Below are 26,992 nucleotides of genomic sequence, written 5' to 3'. Positions count from 1 at the left end.
CCCTTTCGGTGACGCGTTGTTTCCGTCCACATGATCCCCTTTTATTGGATGTTTTTTCCTCAATCACACTATCCTTGGTATACTCTCCACATCGTTAGACGTGGTTGGTGGTGACATCCCGGCCCTGGCTAGTCCAGCACCGATGACCCGGCCTCATTGGAAGTCACTCAGATCGCTGGATTTTTCCATCAAATTTAGATTAAGGGCGCCCACCCACTTGCGATTTTTTTTCCTTTGCGTTTTGCGTTTTTTCTGAAGAGCAATTAGTATAGAATGTGTTCCTGTCCATTTGCGTTTTTTTTTCGGTCCGTTGCAATTTTTCCCATAGGAACTGTCAGTTGTATGTGTCCTTATTTTTCTCTTAATGCACCCATGAATGTCAATGGAAATTAACGGAAAAGGCGCGAAAAAGGCGCGAAAAACGCACGAAAATCGGCAACGCAAGTGGGTTGGCGCCCTAACACTGAAATGAGAAGCGCCAATTGTGAAAGGGCCAGGGGGCTCTAATAAATGGGTTATTCAGTGTAATTGCACAGTGTCAACACCGCAGGTATTATTAATACACTCATTTATCTAAACACCATTATAGAATAAGAGATTCATTTCCCCATCCAATCACCAGAATGGCGTAATGAGATGCTATAACTGCGCCGTCGGATAGCATCAACCAGTATTGCGGGGGTCGTCCCCCCCGCCCCTGCACCGACTTATTAGGTAAACCATTTGCTTGTTGTATACAGTTTTTTATAGAATATACATTTTTTTAAATCTCTCTGGTGCCCCCTAGTGGTCATAAGGGAAAATACATTAGAAACTACAGAGTGCACCAATGCTAAATGTTTGCAATAAAAAAAACGTTATAATTTATGTATACTTTTATTGCGATATTGTTTTATATTTATGCGTCCGCTTTCCATTGTCATCATTTTGTAAGCATCCTCTTTGTTTCAAGACTTTACGAGATTTATAAATTTAGAAGCAGTTTTTCCCATTTTCAAAAATATTTCCAAAAATCTATTTTAAGGGACCATTTCAGTTTTGAAGTGACTTTGAGGGCCTAATTATTAGAATCCCTTATATATTTCCCCATTTTAAAAACTGCACCCGTTAAAGTATTCAAAAGTGCATTAAGGTAGTTTGTTAACTTTTTGGCAGTTTCACAAGAATTGGGGATAAAATTAAAAAAAAAAAAAAAATCACATTTTAACCCTTTAAGGACCAGACACTTTTTAGGGATTTTACCCCTGTGGTGGTTTAACTGCCCTATTTTTTTTTCTTCAGCTACCAAAATTATTGTTGCTGTGTTTTTTTCTGTGATATATAGGGCGATTTTTAAAATATCTTTTTCACTGACTTTTTTCCCATTTTTTAGTTTTATTGAGGGTAAAAAGCTAAAAGAAATGATTTTTTTTAACATTTATAGTTTTTTTTCCTTTTAATTTAGTATTTTTATGCTAAAATGAAGTATTGGAATGGGCTCATTTAGTTTCGGACGTTTTGATATATAATATGTATGGTTTTGGTTTACAGGGCGCATACAGCGACGGTTTTGGTTGGTGTCGGCTTTGGGTTATTTTCTTTCTTATGTATATACTGTACTTTTATTTTATTCTGTAATTTTGTTTTACTTATTTATGTAATAACTTTTTTTACTATCTTTGTCCCCCATGACATCATATAAGACCTCTAGGGGTCATTTACATTCATATTTTTTTTTTATTTGACACTTTCCCACTGTAGCTGAGGCATCCATAGAAGCCGCATCCATAGGAGCCCCAGTTACAGGGGAAACATCCCTCTATAGTGGCAATAGTCACTGGCAGAGCTGATCAGGGTTTGCTGGGACCCTGTAGCTCTGCTGTACCAGGGGATCCCGGTGGTCATGTGATCGCCAGCAGTCACGTGATTGCTGACTCACGTGGTGGAACAAACACTTCCACTTTCACTTCTTAGTACATTGCTCTCAGTGAACACTGTGTACTAGTAGAAGGAGAAGGCAGAAAGGATTAAAAATCGCTTATCCCCCCTCCTCCATGTTATCAGCTGTGTCTAACAGCTGACAACCTGACCTGCTTCTGATTGCAAAATCAGGGTGTTACGTGTGCTGCTGAGACATGTTGATACTATTGTGATTCCAGCAGCACAGCACTCTCAGGGTTAATGATTGAGCTTGCTGGGTGTGGTACTTCCTGCTAGCCAATCCCCTGGATCTGTGCTCATATATAAATCCAGCTCCTGGTCAGTCTCTGCATGGCCCCTAAGGTGAGCAGTCATGAATGTTTGTCTGGTGAGGTTTGCAGTGTGATCTGGTTTATGTCCGTTTGTAAGTTTAAATTCTGTCAGTTTTGTGTCAGCGTTCTGTGTGAACTCTGTCCGGTTCTGCTGGACTCCTGGTTAGTGTAGGGACTGGCAGTATAACCAGGAGCCGTGAAGTGGCCTGCTAGCTTCCACATATTGTACAACATGTCAACTAATACCTGGTATTTATATTCAGCTTCCTATCTGTTACTAGTGGTTGCATTTTGTATGCGGTGTATTCTGGGTCTGTCATGTGGCATGTGAATGCATCCTGTTCCGGTGCATGGCTCCTAGGATCAGCTAGATCCGAAGACGGCTGGGCTGCCCTTATTGGGGCCTTGCCAACCTCCCGGTAGCACAGGGTCAGTTTGCAAGAAACCCGTGTGTGTGTCCCTTTGGGTACGATCGCGTGGGCCTCCGTGCTTTGTCTGTCCACACGATCGTAACACAGGGGCTTTAATCCCCATATTTTTAGTATCATCTGGGATTAAAGCCCAGGACCAAGCGCTGTAAATTTACTGTGCTTGGTCCTTAATGGGTTAAAGGAAGTCCGTCAGCTAATTTTTGCCTATTAAACTCAAGATACCGACACATGAGCGACTGAATGGTAGAGCACCATTACCTCTGTGCACTGTGACTGTCTTCTCTAGATAAAGCTGCAGAAAGACTTCAACATTGAAGGGGTATTTTAAGCAGAAGAGGGAGTGAGACCGCTGGCAGATGTAAACCGCCCATCGGACGCTCCGAGGCTAATTAACTTACGGCGCGTGAAGCCTTTCTGCGGCTTTATCTAGAGATTCATTAACTTTGAGCTATGGGATTAAAAGCTTACAATTGTTTCATAAATACAAAGGTTTATCCCTAAATTTGTAATTTTCAAGAGAGGCAACAGGATTAAAAGCGCTCCACAATCTACTAGGCAATCTCTCCTGAGTACAGAAACATCCCATATTTGGACGTAAATGTATTTTTGCATACAGGAACCTGAACATGTGACACAAATTCCTCCATTCTGTACAGCTGAAGATGTAGCAGAGCCAATTTTGTCAATATTTACCGAATACAAATTCTGCAGCCGTATGAGCCGAATAAGATTTCCGGAACTATTCTTTGGCAGAGAGTGACAGTGTGACACCATGTGGCCACATACTGGTAATGCAGCCTTCCTATAGAAGAAATAGGAACGTCAAGGTCCAAGAATATGAAAGGGATCTATTCAGTACAACGAGGAATCCTTTTTGACCTGTTTCAGCTGCCGGCCCTCAGCTTTTGCTATGTATGTCCATTTGGGTCTTATTATTTGTCCAATGGATTCTGCCTGTAAAGTGACCCGAATTAAGTGGGTAACAGTTCAGCTGTAGAGGAGGATTGGCCTGCGGTCAGTAAAATAGAATCTGGTTAATCATTTATTAACTGAATTACTAGTTTTGTGTTTTCGGCATTTTTTGTGCATTCTAATAATGGATACAGAATTTTAAAAAAGCAAAAAAAAAGTTGAAGGTGTTTTCCAGGCAGAAATACTATTGATAACGTATTGTCAGGATAGGGCAAATGAGGATGCGTGAAGGTAATACACAAAGCTACCAGGACTTGGATACAGGTTAGTGTTTCATGCCTAAATTGCAGGCACCATGCACCTGTCCTTACTCTCTCAGACTGTGTTTATCTGATTCAATGGGAAGAGGACATTGAAGCATACAGTGGTAACAGGTCCAGAATCTGGTCATCTGCTCTACTGTTGCAAATAAAACTATTCCTGTGTTCTGGCAATGGCTGTCCCACCTCGGTTCACTACACTTTCACCTTTTTCTGGTACTTGCTGAACTTGTTTTAAAACCCGGTCTTCACCTGAACCTGTGAGGCCGGAACCCGGCTACAACTCTTTACTAAGGCAGTTCCTATAGTATAAGGCCAAAGGGACTTTAACCTCCCTAATTGAGCTCATCTCAGCTCCACCCATTCCCGACTCCGGCCAGTCTTATACCACCTGGGCTGGCACTGACTCAGATGACCAGAAAAGTGAAGAGAATGCAACCTGTGGTCCCTTACATCTACACACTTGCTCCATTCGCTACCTTTGTTGCTTGATGGTTGCATTCCTGACCTTCTTCTCATGTGGTCATGTGTGGCAGATGCACCACTGCCTTCTCCATTAGAGCTTTGGTCACTGCCGCCCGTAAACTGCGAAGAGTGCAGAAACTCCTGTAAGCTTCCTATGTAGTTATTACAGGAGAATTCTGCCCAAGGAAGGAGTGACACTCAATCAGCTTGACAAGAGGAGATAGAATGAGGTAAGTAATCTCCAGAGTTTGGCTTATTACTTCCACCTGTCCATTGAATTGAGGGTGGTAAGCAGAAAAGAAGTCTAACTTAACATCCAGTAGACCATGCAAAGCTCTCTAGAAGTGGTCAATAAGTTGGACACCTCTGTCTGACACAATGTGTAACATATAAACAATGTCCCTGCGCTACACGGTACTGTGGTAACAAAATGTACGTCTATCCATGAGGTGAGGTGAACATAGAGAAACAACACTTACTGGTCAGGAGGGTGGTATGATGCTCAGAAGCCCCCTCCTTGAAGTGCCGACTCCAAAATAAAAGTGAGATACGCTCAGGTTCACAGAGGTAAAATCCGATGCTTTAATGTAGAAGACAACGCGTTTCGGTGCTTAAACCATAGCACCTTTCTCAAGCCAGTCATATACAATACACATACATACATTTAAATTTACATACCGTATATATGGTGCGATGTATGAATGATGCCCCACTGATGAACCTGCCACAACCAACTGTCAAACTCAAGGCCCGTCGGCTGAAGATCATCTCTCTTCCTCCACCTGTGCATGGTACGACTGCTCCTTGAGTCATGGACATGGTTATCGCTAGACTCCAGACTCAGAGGTTATATGACGGACTTCATAATATAGCCATAACCTCTGCCCATGACTCAAGGAGCAGTCGTACCAGCTGGAAGACAAGAAATGATATTCGGTACAGACAGTTATTACTCAAGCATTTCCCTCCTCCGTTCTGCGCCGAGGCTTTTGCTGCATGTGACTTTCAATGACTTGTGTGGCAATACTGGACAGTAGGTAACTCTGGATTGTGTAAGTGGCACCACTCTCCTCTGAGTAGATCTGCAGTTACTGACTTTGTGTTTGTTGCAGAGTTCTTCAGTTTGGTCTCTAGACGGCACCGCGGTTTTCCATTCAGCCTCACTTTTTACATTAATGGGATCCAGGCGGACCGGCTAAGCTCTTGCTGTGAATATAAGCAATGCAAGCGAGTGCGGCTCGGGGGCAAAAATTGATATTTTGGATTCGTCAACATTGAGGGGGCTACTCCTTGTTACAGGTATTATACGGCTCCTGCTGCCTGGACTCTGGGCATGTGATGAGTTACAGATACCACTGATTATCCAGCAGGAGCTTTGCATTAGTTTAAATGTCCGTGGGAAGAAAACCAATAGTTTCATTCCATCCATGTCAATATATTAAGTATCATTTAGTAAGAAGCATGACTTCTGAGAAGAGGAGAAGGGTTGGGCGGGATGATTGTATCCATAGAGGGGACTATAAGTGTGGACACGGCTCCTATTGTCAGTTACTGGTCAAATCAAGTGCTCTAAAAATGGGAGCTATTATACCTCGGGTTCAATGGTGTACCTTTAGGGGTCGCAGCGGTCTCATCTAGTGGTCCCCCTTACCACACTAACCCTGCCAGGTACAGAAGCTTCAGATCTTTACACTAGTCCACACAGTGGTCCTCACCGCTGGCACACGGCTCTGTGTGCAACCTGCATACTCCTCCCACCTCACCCATCCTCTTTGGTTTCGCTAGTATACTTCTGAGGTGATGAGTGCCATTTAAAGGTCTACTGTAAAGATATGAAGGTACAAAAACCAGGGTATACAGCCAGTTACCTTGAGAAGGGATAAGAGAAATACAGAGGGAAACACCTTTACTTTGCGTGTGTGTGTGTGTGTCTGTGTGTGTGTCTGGGAAGGGGGGACGATGCAGAGGACCACCATTACTTTGGGGGTAATGAATGCAGAGGAACACCATTATCTTGTGGGATCGAGGGGGAAGAAATACAGAGTACCACCATTGCTTTGTTGGGTGCAGAGTAAGAAATGCAGAGGACTACCATTATTTTGTGTGTGGGAAGGAGGGGGCACTGTTATTTTGTGTGGAGGAAGAGAGAAACACAGGGGGCCACCATTATTTTGTGGTGTGCGGAGGACCACCGTTACTTTGGAAGGGAGAGAATAGAGATGACCACCATTACTTTGGTGGGAGTAGAAATGCAGAGTACCACCACTGGGGGGAATACAAAGGACAACCATTGCTTTGTTGGGTGAGGAATAAAAAATGCAGAGGACCACCATTCTTTTGGATGTGTGTGTTTGGAGGGTGGAAGGGTTCAGAGGACCAATGTTATTTTGTGTTCGGGGAGGAAAAAAACACACGAGGCCACAATTACTTTGTAGGAGGGTGGACACAGGGGACCAGCATTATTTGTGAGGAGAGGAACATAGGGGACCTCCATTATTTTGTGAAGGGAGAAACAGAAGGGGCACTATTACTTTGTGTTTGCGTGGGGGGAAACATAAGGAGCACCATTATTATTTTGTGAGGTCACAGAGTAAGCACTATTACTTTGGAGGGCACTACTGGCGGGCGCAAAGGGGACCTACTACTTTGGTGCACAAAGTGGGTATTATTACAGTGTGAGGGCAGAACCAGGGGCAGTATTACTGTGGGGAAGAGAGAGGGCATCATTAGTTTGTGGGGATATAGAGGGGAGATTTTTACTGTGTACAATCACAAAAAGGACAGCTATCACTTTGTGGGGTTACAGAGGAATGAACTATTTTACTGTGAGGCACAGAAGAGGCATTATTTTGTGGTGGGAACGATGTTGTGGATAACTGAGCTGAGTTGCTGCATCTAAGTCTGTGGTGTTATAATAATTGACTTATTGTCTTGTAGATATGCTGACTAATGTATATGTTTTTGAGGGCCGTGGCAGTGGATTGTGAGATAAAGGGACAGGCTGAGCTTTGTGTAGTGGCCCAGTACAACGGGGCCCCTCCTAAAAAGTGTGGATGCTCAAAATTGCACTGTCAGGATATTTTGTGTTGTGTGAGTGAAGTGTATTGCACACCTGCAGCAGGGTTGTGTCTGGTATGTGTGCTGACTGTCTGGAAAATGTATCTGTTTGTTTTGTCACATGACTAAGTCTATATATGTGGTTGCACGGTCTGAGTCTGGGTCTTCAGGAAATCCACACAGGTACCTTCAAGCTCTGTGGTTCAGAATGGAAGAGGCTGAGAGGATGGCCTATTGAATATTGGGGACTACTACTCCCAGAAGTTCTGCAGCGTGTTTCTGTCCGTGAGTGTGAACCGGTAGAGACTGAGAAAGAGAAATGTGTGGTACCTGGCCAGGACCTACAGATAACCGTGGCTCTGGTTTCTCCTGATGTGATTCCTCCCTATCACATCACTTGTCAAGAAGCTGCTGAACTGTTCTGTTCTCGACGTTAAGTAAAACAACCGTTGCCCGTCCATTTCCGAGGACCGTGTCTTAAACTGTACCCGTGTGTATGTGGATTTATTCACCTAGGAATACCCCCACGGAAGCTGCGTGAGAGAGGATTTACTCCACCAGCCAGGAATCCCCCACTGTGGAAGAAACTGGCCTCGCAAGACACAATACAGAACTAAAGGTAATCCAGCATGGGTTTCGCATTTATTAACCTGCCCTCGGCCCTTGGACGTGCCACCGTGACTAGGCCCAAACTCTACCCCGCTGTCTCCTTGGCCGTGACCCGCTCCTCAGTCACTGCATTTGCACCAGGGCCTATGAGCCCTTAGTAACGATAGGGTTAAAGCTATTATTACCTGCAGAATGCCATATGTGCTGGCCTGTGCGGTTGTATTTACATTGGAAGAACAACTGGACCAATGTGTGTTCATTTAACGGAACCCTTGAGGTCAGTTATTACTGGTGTCGGCACCCCGGCGGGTTCACATGTATCACAACTCTGACAATTAGATACATTTCCTGGTATTGAAAAAGTGAATATTCCAGGGAAATAGACCATCTCTTACTGAGACGAGAGGCTGATGGGTTCCCAAAATGTGAAGTCAAGGAGTTGTTAAGTCTGAATGATTGCAATGTTCTAGGCTCTTTTCTGTGGCCTCTTTATGTTCTTTAACCCCTTAGTGACCACAATATGCCTTTTTACCGACCTCACTCATGGGCTTTAAACCTGTACATCTTTTTTTGGGCTTGCCAGACTCCTGCCCTAATAGCCAGGGATGGTGAAACCTCAGTTTAACCCCTTATATGCTACAGGCAATAGCAACTACAGCATGCAAGCAGATGAAAAGGAAAGGGGACTCCTCCTGTCACCCATCGGCACCCCGCAAGGTACAAATGGATTCACCGACAAAGGCCTCTGTAGCGTCCGAGGAGACAGCGAGGAGAGGAGTCAGCCTAGGAGACAGCAGGGTAGAGTTTGAGCCTTGTCATGGGGCTCTACCACCCTGAGGGTAGCACAGGATCCCTCCAAGTAACCAAGGGCAGGCTTTGCAAAGAGGGTAACTCAATACGTGGTTTACCTCGGCAGTCGGTTGTTACGGGTGACGCCACCGTTCCTTCCTCTGCGGTAAATTCGGGTGATGGAATAAAGCATCCACACTCACAGGGAATGTTTAATTAGCAAAGCCGGGAACGGTCGGCAGTGCCACTTTACTTGCAAAATGTATTTACAGTTCCAGACAAGTAGACTTCACAACAGCTGGAAAAACACTGCAGAAATCACAAGGTGCTGTGACAAGGAGGAAATCACAGGTGCCCAGAGGAGTCCACAGTCCCAGTTATCTGTAGGGATCTAATCCTGGCAAAAACTCCTTTCAACCTCTCCAACTCTCTACCGGTCGGCACTCACGTTGGCAGGCACTTCACGCTGCAGTGGCAATCCTACTATCTCCTTCTCTCTCTCCGTCAGTGGTGTTGGATACCACTGATAACTCCTGGGTACGGCGGCCCCATGGAAGGCTGAGGTTACCTCTTAGCTGCTTCCATTCCCAGCCACACAAATCTGAAGGTGTCTGTGTGTCTCTCCCTCTGACAGGAAGACAACTACAACTACTTCACCTTATGCAAACACCTTGCATTTACATACATAAAGCACGATCATGTGACAAACAACAAGATACAACTCTCAGACATCCTTGCATACTAGACAGTTAACCCATTCAGTGCTGCAGCTATTCATACAACATAAAAAGACACCAACAATAGAGTTAGCAGGAGACAAATACATTCATACATAATGGAGGGGCCCCGTTAACTCTCGGCCACTACACATCTACATCTGCCATGTAATGCAGCCTATTAAAGGGGTTGTCCCGCGGCAGCAAGTGGGTCTATACACTTCTGCATGGCCATAATAATGCACTTTGTAATGTACATTGTGCATTAATTATGAGCCATACAGAAGTTATAAAAAGTTTTATACTTACCTGCTCCGTTGCTAGCGTCCTCGTTCCCATGGAGCCGACTAATTTTCGCCCTCCGATGGCCAAATTAGCCGCGCTTGCGCAGTCCGGGTCTTCTGCAGTCTTCTATGGGGCCGCTCGTGCAGGATGCCGGCTCTGTGTAGCTCCGCCCCGTCACGTGCCGATTCCAGCCAATCAGGAGGCTGGAATCGGCAATGGACCGCACAGAAGCCCTGCGGTCCACGGAGACAGAGGATCCCGCCGGCCATCTTCAGCAGGTAAGTATGAAGACGCCGGACCGCCGGGATTCAGGTAAGCGCTGTGCGGGTTGTTTTTTTAACCCCTGCATCGGGGTTGTCTCGCGCCGAACGGGGGGGGGGGGGTTAAAAAAAAAAAAAAACCCGTTTCGGCGCGGGACAACCCCTTTAACCCCTTACCGCTCCAGCACGTATATTTACATCCTGGAGCCTTGGGGTATATATGAAGAGAGGTCACGGGGCGACCTCTCTTCATACAGCGCGGGCGTCAGCTGTTTATTACAGCTGACACCTGTGGGCAATAGCTGCAATTGGATGTGTGGCTGATTGCGGCTATTAACCCTTTAAATCCCCCAAATGATGTTCGGGGGTCCGCTAGGCCCCCATGCGGTGAGATTGGAGGAAACGTGCATGTGTCATGGCAGCCGGGGGCCTGCCTATCAAGCCATCTCCGTTGGCAGAAAGCCATGGAGTTTGATACAGTTTCTTGAACATACCCTAAAACTGTTCCTCCACCTCCCCTCCCACAGCATGCACAGCCTCACAAACTAAAGAGATACAGAAGCCGCATCTCCCTCCTCCCTCTCTTCTAGTCATACAAACACCCAGAGCCTCGTCCTTCTCGCTTTCACAGAACACAATATACATTTCTGTGATCTGCAATACATGAAGTAGAAACAAACCTGATTGTGAATGTGCCACTTGTTTCAGTAAATAATAGCAAATGCTTGCTGTGGCCAAGGGGAGTATTTGCAGTTATTGCGGTGTATTACCAGATGTTGATTCAAGAAACTCTCTACACATTTGGTCAGAATAACAAAAAATAGGAGCTATGCTTAAAACAGAACATTCCTTGCATGTTCCATTAATATCCGGGGAGGCTTTACCCTGAAGTTATTGCCCCTCTAAGATCAATCTTCTCTCTCAATTAGATCCCGCTGCATCGGTGTCTGCGGAAACAATTTGCCATCAGCAAAACTCTGAAAAGCGACAAATATATCAGAAGTTAAATTTCCCCAGAAAGAGGAAATGATCATTTTACTCTGCAAGAAGAGTAATTGATACTGTTCAGTCTGCCTTTATGGCCGAGCGAGGGGTGGGCATTGTAGTACTATATAAATATAGAAAACTCCCTCAACTGCTATAGACAGACCCATTAGAGGGGCCTATTAGGGCCTTCTGAGGTATAAGAGGCTGTTATCTGTCATGTGCCATGCCCTAGCAAGCTGTCTTACATGGGACTGCTGGTTCAGGCATAGGCACAGGGGGAGCGAATACTTGCTCGTAGATCCACTTACTGATAGCAAGCCGTGGGTTGGATTGGGGTTCTGTAAGTACCAGCCTTCCATGGACACTGCTTGGGGCTGGCGGAAGTAATGCATGCGATCATACATTTCCCAATATGGGTTTGCCTACGACATCAGAATACCGCTGCATGCTTCTTTAATGTAGAATTGGATAGCTTTTCAACTCGGTAGCCAACAATGGGTGCGGGCACATGGCACAGGGTTTTTTTTTTGCAACAGTCTCTATTTGGGACAGGACTTAAATTAGAATCCGGACTTGTCCGGGCCTTTCCTGATACATCACAGAGGTACTGACTGGTTGTGCAGGCCTTCCAAGGCAAGAGATGCCAGAGCCCACTGGAGCATTAGGCCCATTGCGACCCGACACTACTCAAGGGAAGGATTCCCACACTACCCCCTTATCAAATCCTACGACCTTGCAAGTAGAGATGAGCGAGCACCCAAATGCTCGGGTCCGCGTTATTCGAGTCGAGCTTTTCGTAAAATTTGAGAGCTCTACTCGAGTAACGAACCCCATTGACTGCAATGGGAGACTCGAGCATTTTTGTATGTGGAACGCCGGGTGCCGAGCTTTTTTTTTTTTTTTTCCTAGGTTCATTCTCTCTCTCTCTCCACACGCTGCGGCAGGGAGGGGCTAAAACAGGCATGTCACAGTGGGGAGGAGCCAAAAACTGGGGCGGGGTCGAACACGGCTTGATGCTTGTTCGAGTAACGAGCACCATCGAGTATGCTAATGCTCGAATGAGCATCAAGCTCAGCAGAGTATGTTCGCTCAACTCTACTTGCAAGAGAGACCGGTATGCTGTGGGCCGTGCCCACGTCACCCATTTCACAAAACTCTTAAAGGGACAGCATAAAATAAAAAATACAATAAAACCTCTACTAATGTTGGTAATCCGTCTGAAAGCAATCAGCTTTACCTGAAACCATTGCTACTCGAGGTAATTAATTCCCTAGGAATCAATGTAAATCCAATTAATTCGTTCTAGACATTTCAAAACACCCCAAACAACATTTAATGGAGAATAAACATGGTCTTTAATATCAAAAACACTAATAAATGTATATAAAAGACTACTCTATAGAATAAATGAACCTTTAACATGTTGCTGTGTGTTATCTGTGGTGTTACATAGGACTGCAGGTCGCATCTACTACATCATCTGTCCTCAGCATTATCATTGTGTTCTCTGTGCTGTTACATAGGACTGCAGGTGACATCATCATCTGTCCTCACCATTACCACTGTCTTCTGTGTGCTGTTTTATAGGACTGTAGGTGATAACTGCTGTACTACAGTACATCATCTGTCCTCACCATTACGACTGTGTTCTCTGTGGTGTTTCATAGGACTGCAGGTGACATCATCATCTGTCCTCACCATTACCACTGTCTTCTGTGTGCTGTTTTATAGGACTGTAGGTGATAACTGCTGTACTACAGTACATCATCTGTCCTCACCGTTACCATTGTGCTCTCTGTGGTGTTACATAGGGCTGCAGGTGACATCATCATCTGTCCTCAGCGTTATCACTGTGTTCTCTGTGTTGGTTCATTGGAGTACAATTGTACAGTACAGTATTGTACTAGTGTATTACCCGTCACCGATGATGGAGAAGAGTGGGTTACATTAGCAGCAGGAGAAGGAGGAGACGCCGAGCAGGAGATTACGTGGGTTCAGCAGCAAAGTCTCGTGGCCCGCACACGCCGGTGTTATTAGACCAATGTTACTAGAGACAAAATTTGGGCTAAAAAAAGGCCTCACTAGAAATCGTCCTTAGTAGATGTCAGTGCTAGTAGAGGGTTCACTGTATATAAAACAAAGTTATATACACCCTCTATGGGCCTTACGAAGCTCTATATGCCCCCCTCTGTTAGCCAGTGCAGTGGTACACATGGCACTGAAATTCATCAGAAATGGAGATGGAAAGCATCTCTGTAGGCAGCGGCGTGGCTGTACTTGGTGCAGCGGTTGTAGTCACACCGGGGTCCAGAAGTAACAAAGACCCCTCTGCCTATGTGAGGGCTTGTAGTTTTTATTTGCACCATTCTGGGGTTCGTACATCTCTTTACCACTTTTCATTACATTTTATTTTAGAGGTGGGATAAATGGGGCGATATGATAATAGTTGTGAGTTTACGGAAGTGGCAACACCAATTATACCTTTTTATTCTTTACATTTTTGTGAAAAACGGGTTAAGGTTTTTTCAGCTTTTTAAAACCTTTATACATTTTAACCATTTTTCCTGCTGCATTCACCTTCCATTAGGGCTTCCCATCACAATTCTGTCTCTGTTCCATTTTTGGAGCAGAAGAACAGAATGAAACATTCTTGCTTCATCCTCCGTTGCTTTCAATGGGGTTTAAAAATAATATTGCTGTCAGTCTGTTTCTATGTTTATACCGGAACAAACAGCATTTAAGGCCTCATGCACACGGGGCAAATTGAATTGCGGATCCCGCGCTTGTCACCGGCGCGGGCGATCCACTGCTCAATTTGCCCATAGATGTGTGTGGAGATTCTCTCTCTGCGCACACAAGCGGATTTTATTTGCAGACACAACGTGCTCTATTTTAACATCACAGAAGGGGAAATATAAAAAACATAAAAGCAATCACAGAAAATGGCCGTTACTTACTGACTGGGGAGTGCATATAGATGCATCCTCCTCTCACCATGCAGGTAGCTGACTACCAAATGGAGGAGCCAATAACACCTGTGCAGGACACCAATGAGACAGCCACTCACACTGCCTCCTGATAATGAGGGGGATGGATGCTTGGTGTAAACTCCCACACATAGTGGATACAGGGTGCCAGACCATTCTGATATATGTAGTTCACCATGCAGATCAGCAACCTATTAATGACACCTTGATAATTTGGTGGGTTGCCCTGCATATCCATCAGTGAACCACATTGGTACTGCCACCCTGGGCTCCCCCTGGAGTCTTAATGCCACACTGCATGTGAATGACAGATAATAAATGCAAGGCATTGGTTGGATGTTGGCCAAGATACATGAGCCCACTAACCACTTCACGGTTCCTTGCATTGTAGTGGGTCCCTACACTAATATAAATACATCACAGAAGGGGAAATCAAGAATTAAAAACAATCACAGAAAATGGCCGTTACTTACTGACTGAGGAGTGCATATAGATGCATCCTCCTCTCACCATGCAGGTAGCTGACTACCAAATGAGGGAGCGAACCGAGTGGCTGTCTCATCGGTGTCCTGCACAGGTGTAATGCAAAATGTTCCTTGAAATGTTAATCAATGTTAAATTTGTACGTCTCCTAAATGGTTAAAAAAAAACTAAAGTTTTGCCGATGTGCGTCCAGAATAAAGTAAACAGCTGGAAATATATATCAAAAATGTGTACAGTATGTTTGCACATATTTGAGATATTGCAATTAAAATTGTAAAAAATGACAATTTTTTTCAAAATCTTCCCAATTTTGGCGCTTTTAATAAATATACACAAGTTCTATCGGTCTATTTTTACCACCTAAATGAAGTACAATATCTGGCGAAAATGTTAGAATCACTGGCATATGCAAAACCTTTTACGGAGTTATTATGTCAGATTTCCAAAATTTGGTCCCCGTCACTAAGGCACAAACAGGCTTTGTCACTAAGGGGTTAAATAGTGCCATATAAAAAGACGCTCTTAGAAAGCTACATTGATGGCAAAAAAAAAAGTTTTGTTTTGTTTGAACGTGGTAAGCAGAAACCTCATATTAACATAGTAACATAGCCTGTCCCCCCCCCCCCTCTCCCACCCATGTTGATTCAGATGAAGGCAAAAAAAACAATGAGACAGAAGCCAATTAACCCCATTTTGGGGGTGGGGGTCGGGAATTCCTTCCTGACTCCATAATGGCAGTCAGAGTAATCCCTGGATCAACACTCTTCAGAGAAAAGTTCCTTTCTGACTAGTCCCCTTTTAAACTCCTCTATGGATTTTGCCATCACCACGTCCTCAGGCAGAGAGTTCCACAGTCTCACTGCTCTTACAGTAAAGAACCCTTTTCTGTGTTGGCGATGAAACCTGCTTTCTTTTAGACTTAGCAGATGTCCTCTTGTTACCGTTGCAGTCCTGGGTGTAAACAGATCCTGGGAGAGATCCTTGTATTGTCCCCTCATGTACTTATACATGGTTATTTGGTCGCCCCTTAGCCTTCTTTTTTCTGGGGTGAATAATCCCAGTTTTGGTGCCTCTCTGGGTATTCCAGTCCCCTCATTCCATGTATTAGTTTAGTTGCTCTTCTTTGAACCCCTCCAGCACTGTAACATCTTCCCTGAGCTCCGGTGTCCAGAACTGTCGCAGTATTCCATGAGAGACCTGACAAGTGCCTTATATAGTGGGAGAATAATGTTCTTGTCCCTCACCCCTATACCTCTTTAATTGAACCGCAACACTTTATTTGCTTTTGCAGCAGCTGACTGGCATTGATTGCTCCAGCTAAGTCTACAGTCCACCCCCAGGTAATGTTGATTAATGAGGTCTAGTGTGTTTTCAGTAAATTGTGCCAATAGAAGGTGAATGATAACAAGGCTGTCTTTTGGTAAACTATTTGTCATAGACAATCATATCCATCGGTCCGTCCTTCTTCCCGGTCCTGCAGGAGCTGTCGCCATCTTCCGCTCTGAACTGAAAGGAACCTGAAGTCATCTACACTATATGATATTTTTCGGAGTGCAGCTTGTGTGTTTTTCCCATAGACTATGATGAGAAATCTGATGAGAGACGTAATGAAGAAGGACAGGTGGATGATCAAGTGAATGAAAAGTCAAAGTCACCCTCGGATGATGAAAAAGATGATTTAAACCAGGAACGGAGGATTGGCGCACCATCAAACGCGGCGCCAGAGGCTTCTGACAGAAAGAAAGATGAAAAGGACGGGCGTTGTGACAGCGACTACGAGGAGGATAAACAAGGTTACTTATTTACTTACAGTTTAATTTATCATTACTAAAACAGATTTTTCTAGATACACCTTCGCATTGATGCCACCATAAAAAAGGGAAAGTTACACGGAGTCATTTCTTAGTATATCTTCGAAGTGTCAATTTTCAGATTCAAGAGGTCCAGATACTTAGCAAAGTATGTTCTGATCAGCCGACAGGGAGGGTTCATCAATTCATGCTGCTTGTGCAAAATTCTGACCCTCCAATCAGCAGAAAACCCTGATTCATCTGATCAGGTGATGTTTTCCCGCTGCAGTGCTCAGTGATCCACAGGATCGCCTTTCGCTGGATGTTTTTTTTTCAATCACACCATTCTTTATACAGCTATATGAGAAAACCTCACAAGGTTGACAGTGAAATCTTGGCCCCGGCTAGTCTAGTACTAATGACCAGGTATCTTCCACACACCATTACTCCACCAGCCTAGCAGGAAAGATTCATTAATTCATTCTGCTTGCTCGAAATTCAGCCCCTCCCATCAGCACGGTGCAACAGAAATCTGGATTCATCCAACCAGGTGATGTTTGTCCGCTGCTCGGTGATACATTGTTTGCCCTCTAGAGCTTTGTCTTTCTGTTTCTCTGAGACACAATGGCACCGAAGCTGGTCGTCTGCTGTTATGGCCCAATTGTGCTAAGGAACGTTGTGTATTTAGACATGTTAGTTGGAATACTAGCCTTGTATTCAGCTGCTCGACTTTGCAGCAATTGTTGGTCAGAAAGATCACAAACTAACATGTTTCTACACAAATGCCTGGAGCATGGGAAACAAACAAGGAGAATTGGAGCTCCGAACACAGGAAGAGAAATATGATGTCATAGGCATCACAGAAACTTGGTGGAATGATACACATGATGGGAATACAAGGCTTGAAGGATACAAGTTATTTATAAGAAACAGACCTAATAAAAGGGGAGGTGGTGTTACATTGTATGTTAGGAAAACATTCATCTCCACAGAGATTCAGGCTTCAGAGCTGGGAGTTCTGTAGAAACTGTTTGGGTAAGAATACAAGGAGAGAACAACAGAAAGGACACCATTGTGGGCATTTACTATAGGCCGCCTGGACAAGCAGAAGATATGGATGAACCCTTTCTACATCAGATGGCCAAGCTCTCAAAAAAGCCCAACATAGTGATTATGGGAGATTTTACCTCTCCAGACATTTGTTGGGAATCTCTCTCAGGTAAAAGTAATGGATCCAACACATTCTTATCCGCTCTTGCTGACAACTTTATCTTCCAAAAGGTGGAAGATAAAACAAGGGGATCTGCTATCTTGGACCTGATTCTTACCAACAGGGAGGGAATGGTTGAAGAAGTAAGGGTGGCTGGGACCTTAGGAGGCAGTGGTCATGTGATCCTTGAATTTTGGATAAAAAGAGGGGGAAAACCTGAGAAAACTCAGACCTCAAGGTTGGATTTCAGAAAGGCAGATTTCAATGAACTCAGAAAGAGGATAGGAAGAATCCAAATGGCTGGATGTTCTTAAGGACAGTGTCATGTCTCACTACCTGAGTAAAAAAGAAAAATAGGCAGCAGAGTCCAGATCTTCAGGTGCAATAAAGACTTATATTTCCATCAGAACATCACATCATCATGAAATACAGCGACGTTTCGACCGTTACATAGATGGTCTTTGTCAAGCTTCATTTCATGATACTCTGTTTGAATCTATGGGATTAGGATTCAATCCCAGTTAGGCGTGCAGGACACTACATGTGGAAGAAACCCCCCCCCCCCCTTATGGGTTATGGTGAGTGCTGCCGAAAAGAATTTTCCTTTATATGTCTCACTACCTGACTCTATTCATTGACATGAATAAGCTGTACTGTATCTGCAAGTGTTTGCCTTTTTAGTTTGTCCCTTCTGTTTCTCTGTACCCCCTGTGTTGCATAACCCCTCCCTTTCCTCCTGCTAGGGAGTTTCCTGTCTATAGCCTATGTGCTAGGTCTCTACTCTGTGCCTTGGCTCATCATCGTTCTTTTTACCTACTGCTGAATGTGCATTCTACAAGATTTCTACCTGAATAAACCCTGGAATCTTCTCACATGCCTCTGCAGTCGAGTTGGATGCTGTCTGACAACCTATACCTGGTGTGAGTACTGGTCCATAACTACAAGAGCAGTTACCTCAACCGATACGCTTGCAGCCATGTTATTGAGTCAGAATAGACAGAAATGTCCAAGAAGGTTGGGAAATACTGCGAAATGAGATTCTCAAAGCACAAGCGTTAACAATCCCTAAAGGAAGCAAGAATGGGAAACATTTAATATCTAAAGGGGAATATAATGCGGTCTGCAGAAATTGTAGGGCAAGTATCAGAAAAGCTTAAATCAATAGTGAATTGAGGCTTGCAAGAGAGACCAAAAGCAATGAAAAAGGATTTTAGGGGTTTGTCAAAGGCAAAAGAAACGTCAAACATGCTATTGGATGCTTACAAGGTGAAAATTGTGAATTGGATAAAAATGATGTTGAGAATGACGAACTTTTAAATTCGATTTTGTATCTGTTTTCTCTCAGAAAGTAAACGTAACCGCAACTGATCTTCCCTGTGCTATTGGAGGAATAAAAGAATGCAGGCTATCTATGAGCAGAGAGATAGTGAGGGAACACTTAGCTAACTTACATGAATTCAAGTCTCAAGGTGCAGATGAATTATACCCTAAAGAAAGCAGCAGAGGTAATTGCTGAACCACTCGCCATATTATTTGAAAATTCCTGTAGAACAGGAGAAGTCCCAGAAGATTGGACCCAGGAAACTACAGACCTGTGAGCCTGACTTCTATATCGGGAAGCTCTTTGAACAAACCATTAAACAACATTTATGGAAGTACTTGGATTAGAATCGAGTAAATAACCAGAGCAAAGCATGGGTTTGTAACAAACACGTAATGCCAGACTAATCTAATTTCCTTCTATGAGAGAATCACTGACTGGGTTGATTAGGGAAATGTGATTTTATATATAGTATTACTTGACTTTCGTAAAGCATTTGACAACGTATCTCATACTATACTTATTGAAAAGATGACCAAATAGGGGATTGACAAGGCAACTTTTAGGTGGATTCACTACTGACTGAGTGATCGTACTCAGAGTGGTCATAAATGGGTGCACAACCAAGTGGAAGAATGTATCAAGTGGGGCACCACATGGCTCTGTCCCAGGCCCAGTGTTGTTTAACATTTTTATAAATGATCTGGAGGAGGGAATTTGATGGGAAACTGATAAAATTTGCTGATGACACACAGATAGGAGAGATTGATAACACTAGAGAAGAGAGGGAGAGGATTTAAAAAGATTTAGACATGCTTGAACAGTGGGCAGCGACTAACAGATTCGTATAAAGCAAGGAGAAATGCAAAATCCTACATCTGGGCAAGAAAAATGAAAAAAGTACATACAGAATGGGAGGAATTGAATACTGTGTCCAGTTCTGGGCACCCCAATTTAAAAAAGACATCAACAAACTGGAGCAAGTTCAGAGAAGAGTTACCAAGATGGTGAGCGGTCTGCAAATCATGTCCTATGAGGAACAGTGAAAGGATCTGGGAATGTTCAGCTTGCAGAAGAGAAGGCTGAGAGGAGACTTAATAGCGGTCTACAAATATCTGAAGGGCCGTCACAGTGCAGAGGGATCTGCCCTATTCTCATCTGCACAAGGAAAGACTAGAAGCAATGGGATGAAACTGAAAGGGAGGAAGAAAAAAATGTGGTACCATGTTAGCCAGTAGAGCAAAATGTGATTATGCCCGAGGAAGGACCCTGAGTAGGTTCGAAAGCTCGCTGTAACATCATCGTATCACATCTACAAGATTACTTGGTTTCTCTTGCTGAGAACAATCACATTTTGAAAAGGAAGAAACACTGATTAGATATTAGACAGTGAAGGTGATCAATGAGTGAAACAGGTTGCCACGGGAGGTGGTGAGTAGAGATGAGCGAGTATACTCGCTAAGGTACATTACTCGAGCGAGCAGTGCCTTAGCCGAGTATCTCCCCGCTCGTCTCTAAAGATTCGGGGACCGGCAAGTGGCAGGGGAGAGCGGGGGGGAACGGAGGGAAGATCTCTCTCTCCCTCTCCCCCCCCCCCCCCCCCCCCGCTCCCCGCCGCAACTCACCTGTCACCCGCGCCAGCCCCCGAATCTTTAGAGACGAGCGGGGAGATACTCGGCTAAGGCACTACTCGCTCGAGTAATGTGCCTTAGCGAGTATACTCGCTCATCTCTAGTGGTGAGTTCTACTTCAATGGAAGTGTTCAAACAAAGGCTGGACAAATATCTGTCTGGGATGATTTAGTGAATCCTGCACTGAGCAGGGGGTTGGACCCGATGACCCTGAAGGCCCCTTTGAACTCTACCATTCTATAATTCCTGACATCCTCCTCTGACCCATTTCAGTGACGAGCTGTTTTTTTCCAAAGGATCACCTTTCCCTAGATGTTTTTTCTTGATCACACCATTCTTGGTATACTCTACACACCCTTACATGAGAAAACCCCATGCAGTTGGCAGTAAAATCTTGGCACCGGCTAGTCTAGCACCAATGACCGGCCTCATTGGAAGTCACTCAGATCACTGGATTTTCCCATCTAATGGGGATTCACACTGAAACCGATCCATGGAAAATCAAGCCCAAGATAATGGGAAAAAAAGGTAAAGCATGCTGGGACTATATGAATGGAACCATACACTGAATGGTAGAAGATGGGTTATACAACATAGTGGTAATTTCCATGACCATTATCATGTGATAAACTACCCAGCATCCCTTTAGTATTTGTATAATATCTGTGTTTTCTTATTTGCATCTCTTTATCATATTTATTGCTATTCTCCAGGCTCGGTATTGACACATCTAATGATGAAGGGTTCACAGACTGTTCAGTTTTCTTTCCTTACATAAATTCTCTTTCCTTTGAATTCGGCAGCTCCCTTTGATATTGTATTTTCCATACTGAATAGGAAAACATAGCGTAGCTGACGAGGAAATGAACTCCGCTGCACAAAAAATCCAGACTGCCTATAGAGAACATAGAGTAGGACAGACGAACCGTCAGAGGAAGAAAGGTTTGAGATCAGAACATCCGGGGGGAAGAATCTACCTTTGATTGCGTTCACTAATTGACCTGGAATTTGCGGGCCGGTCTCCTCATTTCTTACATTTCAAATGTACAACGACTAAATCTGCACGTTGCACAATCAGCATTTCTCTGTGATTAAGCTTTGCTTTATTTTAATTATCTAGTTAATTAAATTTCTGATCATAGCTGGAAATGGCATACGAGAAATGACTATGAGAATTAATGCTGGTATGATCTCTACTGCACGCACACTGAGCGAAATTCATGTCACACAGGATAGAAATAGCTCTGATGGGCTGGGATTGAAAGGCAGGTCCTGTTCCATGGCTATGCAGTTTTTGCAGGGAGCATAGAGTCTTGTGGGGAGTGAGTTGCCCCAGTGCTACTAGAGATCTGGGTTTTGCTGTATGAGAAAGAGAGAGAGAACAACTCAGTTTTCTGGATTGGTGCTACCCAGCTGTTGCAATGCGGGTGCCAGAAGGAGATCTGCCATTCATCCAAGAAAATATCAGCTGTAAATACCGACTGCAAGTGTTGAACCATCAACAGGACTGAGAGCACCAGCGATGGCAGCTAGGCCAATAGCCAGTATCCGGATATTCTAGTTTCGATGGTGTGTAATGGTAAGTATGACCACCTAAACTCATCACCAGTAGACCAGATTATTTTGACTATATCACTGTACAGTCCCCCTAAAGGTTCTCTGCTAATAATTTGGTCAAAGGGCAGTGACTATAGATTTCAGCTTGCGGATTTAGTCATTTGGTTAGGCAAAGTTCCTGCAAGATGAAGTTACATCAGAGGGGACTCCTATTTTCAGCCAGCGTCTGTGAAGTTATTTACCCCCGACCAAGTATTGATAATTCTCTATTGTGTCCCCAGTATTAAGTACACCCTATGTGTAGGGTACAGGCCGAGTTATAGCATTAGTTAAATATTAGTAAACTGTTTGCATTGTATCTAAATATTACTGTTGTATGTTATTGCCACAATGTTTCTTCTCATGGAGAGAATGAAAGGAGAGTGCACAGCATGGTGCAGAAAGCCCTAAAGGCCATGCAATGCTCTCTGGGAAAAAGCTATGCAAACGAGTGTTGGAATAATCCTCCACAGCGCCATCTAGTGAAAGGTAGCTACTCTTTGAGTCAATATCCAACTTTACTTAGCTGCATAGGATTTGTCACTTACTGGCATATTCGGGGTTAAATCGCTGTCACAGTTTATAAATTGCTATTCGAGTGTTATGTAATCAGCGGCTTTGTGTTGTCGTTACGGATTCACGGTAAGGTTGTTGCTGCATTGTAACGCTTCTCCCCGTCTTTCTCTTTCATGTGTTATCGTTCTTTCAGCGTGCGTCAATTAGTACAGCATGTACAGAATAAATTATTGAGTGCCGTGCCATTTTCTTGCCATTAGTTTTCTCCGATTACACATTCCGTGTTCTGCTGCCTTTTGTTTATTAGCGATGCAAAGAGGATTGATACAAAACAAGTTTTTGTGGATTGAAAGCAAAAACAAAAAAATTACAAAAACATTACTTGAGAGATTTCTGGAGATCTGCTGTCTCTTGAGCATTTAACCCCTTAACACTCCATGATGTACAGTTATGTCATGGCGGTTGGGGGTTTGTATGGAGAGGGATCGGGGGTAGATCCTGCTCCATACAATGCGGGTGACGGCTGCTTCCTTACAGCTTATACCGTCCGCAACAGTTGTGATCATCACTGTCGCTGATCGCAGCTGTTGAGCCTTCAAATGCCGCTGTCAATTCATAGTCCCATTTAGACACAACGATTATCACTAACACAACGACTTTTGAGTGATAATCGTTGTGTCATTTATAGGGTAAGATGATCGCTCGAACGGCGCTCCGAGTGGAGGATGCAGAAGACAAGCAGGGCCGCTTGTCTTCTGCATCGAGCTGTTCTCCGCTCGGAGCTCCCGACTGTTATACAGCCAAGCGCTGGGAGCGGAGGATGCAGAAGACAAGTGAGCTGTCCCCGCTTTTCTTTTGCAGTCAGCTGTTCCCTGCTCGGAGCGCCCGGCTGTTATACATCTTTATGTACATAGGGGGAACAGGCTAGTGGAGGAGCTGTATATTTACTCTAATAGAATTCACGAAGATTTCAGTCCCACAGTCTGCAGTGCCTTGGAAAACAATACAAGCATAGAAATCAAGCCATCAGACATTTTTTGTGAAAACCAATTACAAAACGTCTTCATTTACAAAAACAATGATTAAAAGAAAAAAAGAGTGTAATAGTGAGCATAGCCTTTAAATGGATATTATGGTTATTGTTAGAAGAATTTATTTTTACTAAATTGATATAAACAAAAAATATATTTAATTAATTTATACTGTCAAAAAAAATCCAGTTGTCATTTTGCTGCAGTTCCATCTCCGGCAGATCTGTAGATAATGAGAGTTGTGGTGATTAGATGAACATCTTGTCACCAGAGACCCTAAAAGTGGTTCCCCCTTAGCCTAGAAGAGGCTATCGAAGGCTCCTTGTGTGTAGTGACCTCTTCTTCCGCTTGTGTAGAGCTTGTTGACCACTAGACGCCTCTACAACACAGAGAAGAGATTTCACCACATTACCAGAGTCTGAGAGGGGCGCATTGTAGGAATGTGAGAATCTGGATGGCCGTTTAAATGAATTGCCCTCCATCAGGGCCGTTCTGACTAGACTGGAGGTGTTGGGACCAGTAGATGCGTGAGGGTACACAAGGTGACTGGGCTCAGGACGCCCCCTACAGACCACCAGAGAGGAGCGTCTGACCAGGATGTTAGGAGGTGTTGGGACCAGTGGATGTGTGAGGGCACACAAGGTGACCGGGCTCAGGTTGCCCTCGACTAACCACCAGTAAAGAGGCTCATCGGATTGTCCAACAAGCATGAGCAGCTCTGTTTTGTTGTCCGCCATCTAGAAACAGGTGGCACCATCGTTACACCCCGCTGTCTGTCGGAACAATTTTCAGAGGCTTGGCTGAAGTACATTTGGTCTCCAGACTCCCATTACATGAACTGCCTTTGACACCCAAACAACGTTGCGCCCGTTAGTAGTGGTGTAATGTACATCGAAACTGGACGCTACGGAGTGTAACCGGGTTGTCTTCAGCAATGAATCTAGGTTTGGTTTGGGCACTGACGCCAGCCGAGTTCGTGTTTGGAGAACTAGGGGTGAGCACCTCAATCCTGTTTTTGCTCTGGAGTGGCACACTGCCCCCTGCTGGAGTGATGGTTTGCGGTGCCATCGCATGTGGCAGTTGGTCACCCCTAGTAGTGGTATGAGGGATAATGACAGCTCAGCGATATGTTCAGCATGCATGGTTATGCATACACAAGGGGGTCATAGGAATGCCTTCACCACATTGTCAGACTGTCCATGGCCTGCCCGGTCACCAGAATTATTGCCCATACAACATGGATGGGACCATCTATGACCCCAAATTACACAACCTACCTGTTTGCAGGTTCTAGAGGCTCAGTTACAGCAAATGTAGAGCGATTTGTTGCAGGATACCAAATGGAACCTGTATGCCTCCAATCCCGCCCGTGTCACATCTGGCATCCAAGATAGAAGCAGCCCAACAGGCTATATAACTACTATATTACTGCCCCCTATGTAGACGAATATAAGTACTATAATACTGCCCCTATGTACAAGAATATAACTAGTATAATACTGCCTCCTATGTAGACGAATATAAGTACTATAATACTGCTCCCTATGTACAAGAATATAACTACTATAATACTGCCCCCCTACGTACAAGAATATAACTACTATAATACTGCCTCCTATGTACAAGAATATAACTACTATAATACTGCCTCCTATGTACAAGAATATAACTACTATAATACTGCCCCCTACGTACAAGAATATAACTACTATAATACTGCCTCCTATGTACAAGAATATAACTACTATAATACTGCCTCCTATGTACAAGAATATAACTACTATAATACTGCCCCCTATGTACAAGAATATAAGTACTATAATCCTGCCTCCTATGTAGAAGAATATAACTACTATAATACTGCTCCCTATGTACAAGAATATAACTACTATAATACTGCCTCCTATGTAAAAGAATATAACTACTATAATACTGCCCCCTATGTAGAAGAATATAACTATTATAATACTGCCTCCAATGTACAAGAATATAACTACTATAATACTGCCCCCTATGCACAAGAATATAACTGCTATAATACTGTCCTCTATGTACAAGTATGTAAGTACTATAATTCTGCCCCCCAATGTACAAGAATATAACTGCTATAATACTGTCCTCTATGTACAACTATGTAACTACGATAATACTGTCCCCTATGTACAAGAATATAACTACTATAATACTGCCTCCTATGTACAAGAATATAACTACTATAATACTGCCTCCTATGTACAATAATATAACTACTATAATACTGCCCCCTATGTACAAGAATATAACTACTATAATACTGCCCCCTATGTACAAGAATATAACTACTATAATAATGCCCCTTATGTACAAGAATATAACTACTATTATACTGCTCCCTATGTACAAGAATATAACTACTACAATACTGCCCCCTATGTACAAGAATATAACCACTATAATACTGCCCCCTATGTACAAGAATATAACTACTATAATACTGCTCATTATGTACAAGAATATAACTACTGTAATACTGCCCCCTATGTACAAGAATACAACTACTATAATACTGCCCCCTATGCACAAGAATATAACTGCTATAATACTGTCCTCTATGTACAAGTATGTAACTACTATAATACTGCCCCCTATGTACAAGAATATAACTACTATAATACTGCCCCCTATGTACAAGAATATAACTGCTATAATACTTCTCCTATGTACAGGAATATAACTACTATAATACTGCTCCCTATGTACAAGAATATAACTACTGTAATACTGCCCCCTATGTACAAGAATACAACTACTATAATACTGCCCCCTATGCACAAGAATATAACTGCTATAATACTGTCCTCTATGTACAAGTATGTAACTACTATAATACTGCCCCCTATGTACAAGAATATAACTACTATAATACTGCCCCCTATGTACAAGAATATAACTACTATAATACTGCCTCCTATGTACAAGAATATAACTACTATAATACTGCCCCCTATGTACAAGAATATAACTACTATAATACTGCCTCCTATGTACAAGAATATAACTACTATAATACTACCCCTATGTACAAGAATATAACTACTATAATACTGCCCCCTATGTACAAGAATATAACTACTATAATACTGCTCCTATGTACAAGAATATAACTACTATAATACTGCCTCCTATGTACAAGAATATAACTACTATAATACTGCCCCCTATGTACAAGAATATAACTACTATAATACTGCCCCCTTATGTACAAGAATATAACTACTATAATACTGCCCCCTATGTCCAAGAATATAACTACTATAATACTGCCCCTATGTACAAGAATATAACTACTATAATACTGCTCCTGTGTACAAGAATATAACTACTAT

The sequence above is a fragment of the Eleutherodactylus coqui genome, chromosome 3 (genome assembly GCF_035609145.1).
Source record: "Eleutherodactylus coqui strain aEleCoq1 chromosome 3, aEleCoq1.hap1, whole genome shotgun sequence".
NCBI lineage: Eukaryota > Metazoa > Chordata > Amphibia > Anura > Eleutherodactylidae > Eleutherodactylus > Eleutherodactylus coqui.
This window is presented reverse-complemented; position numbering follows the sequence as displayed.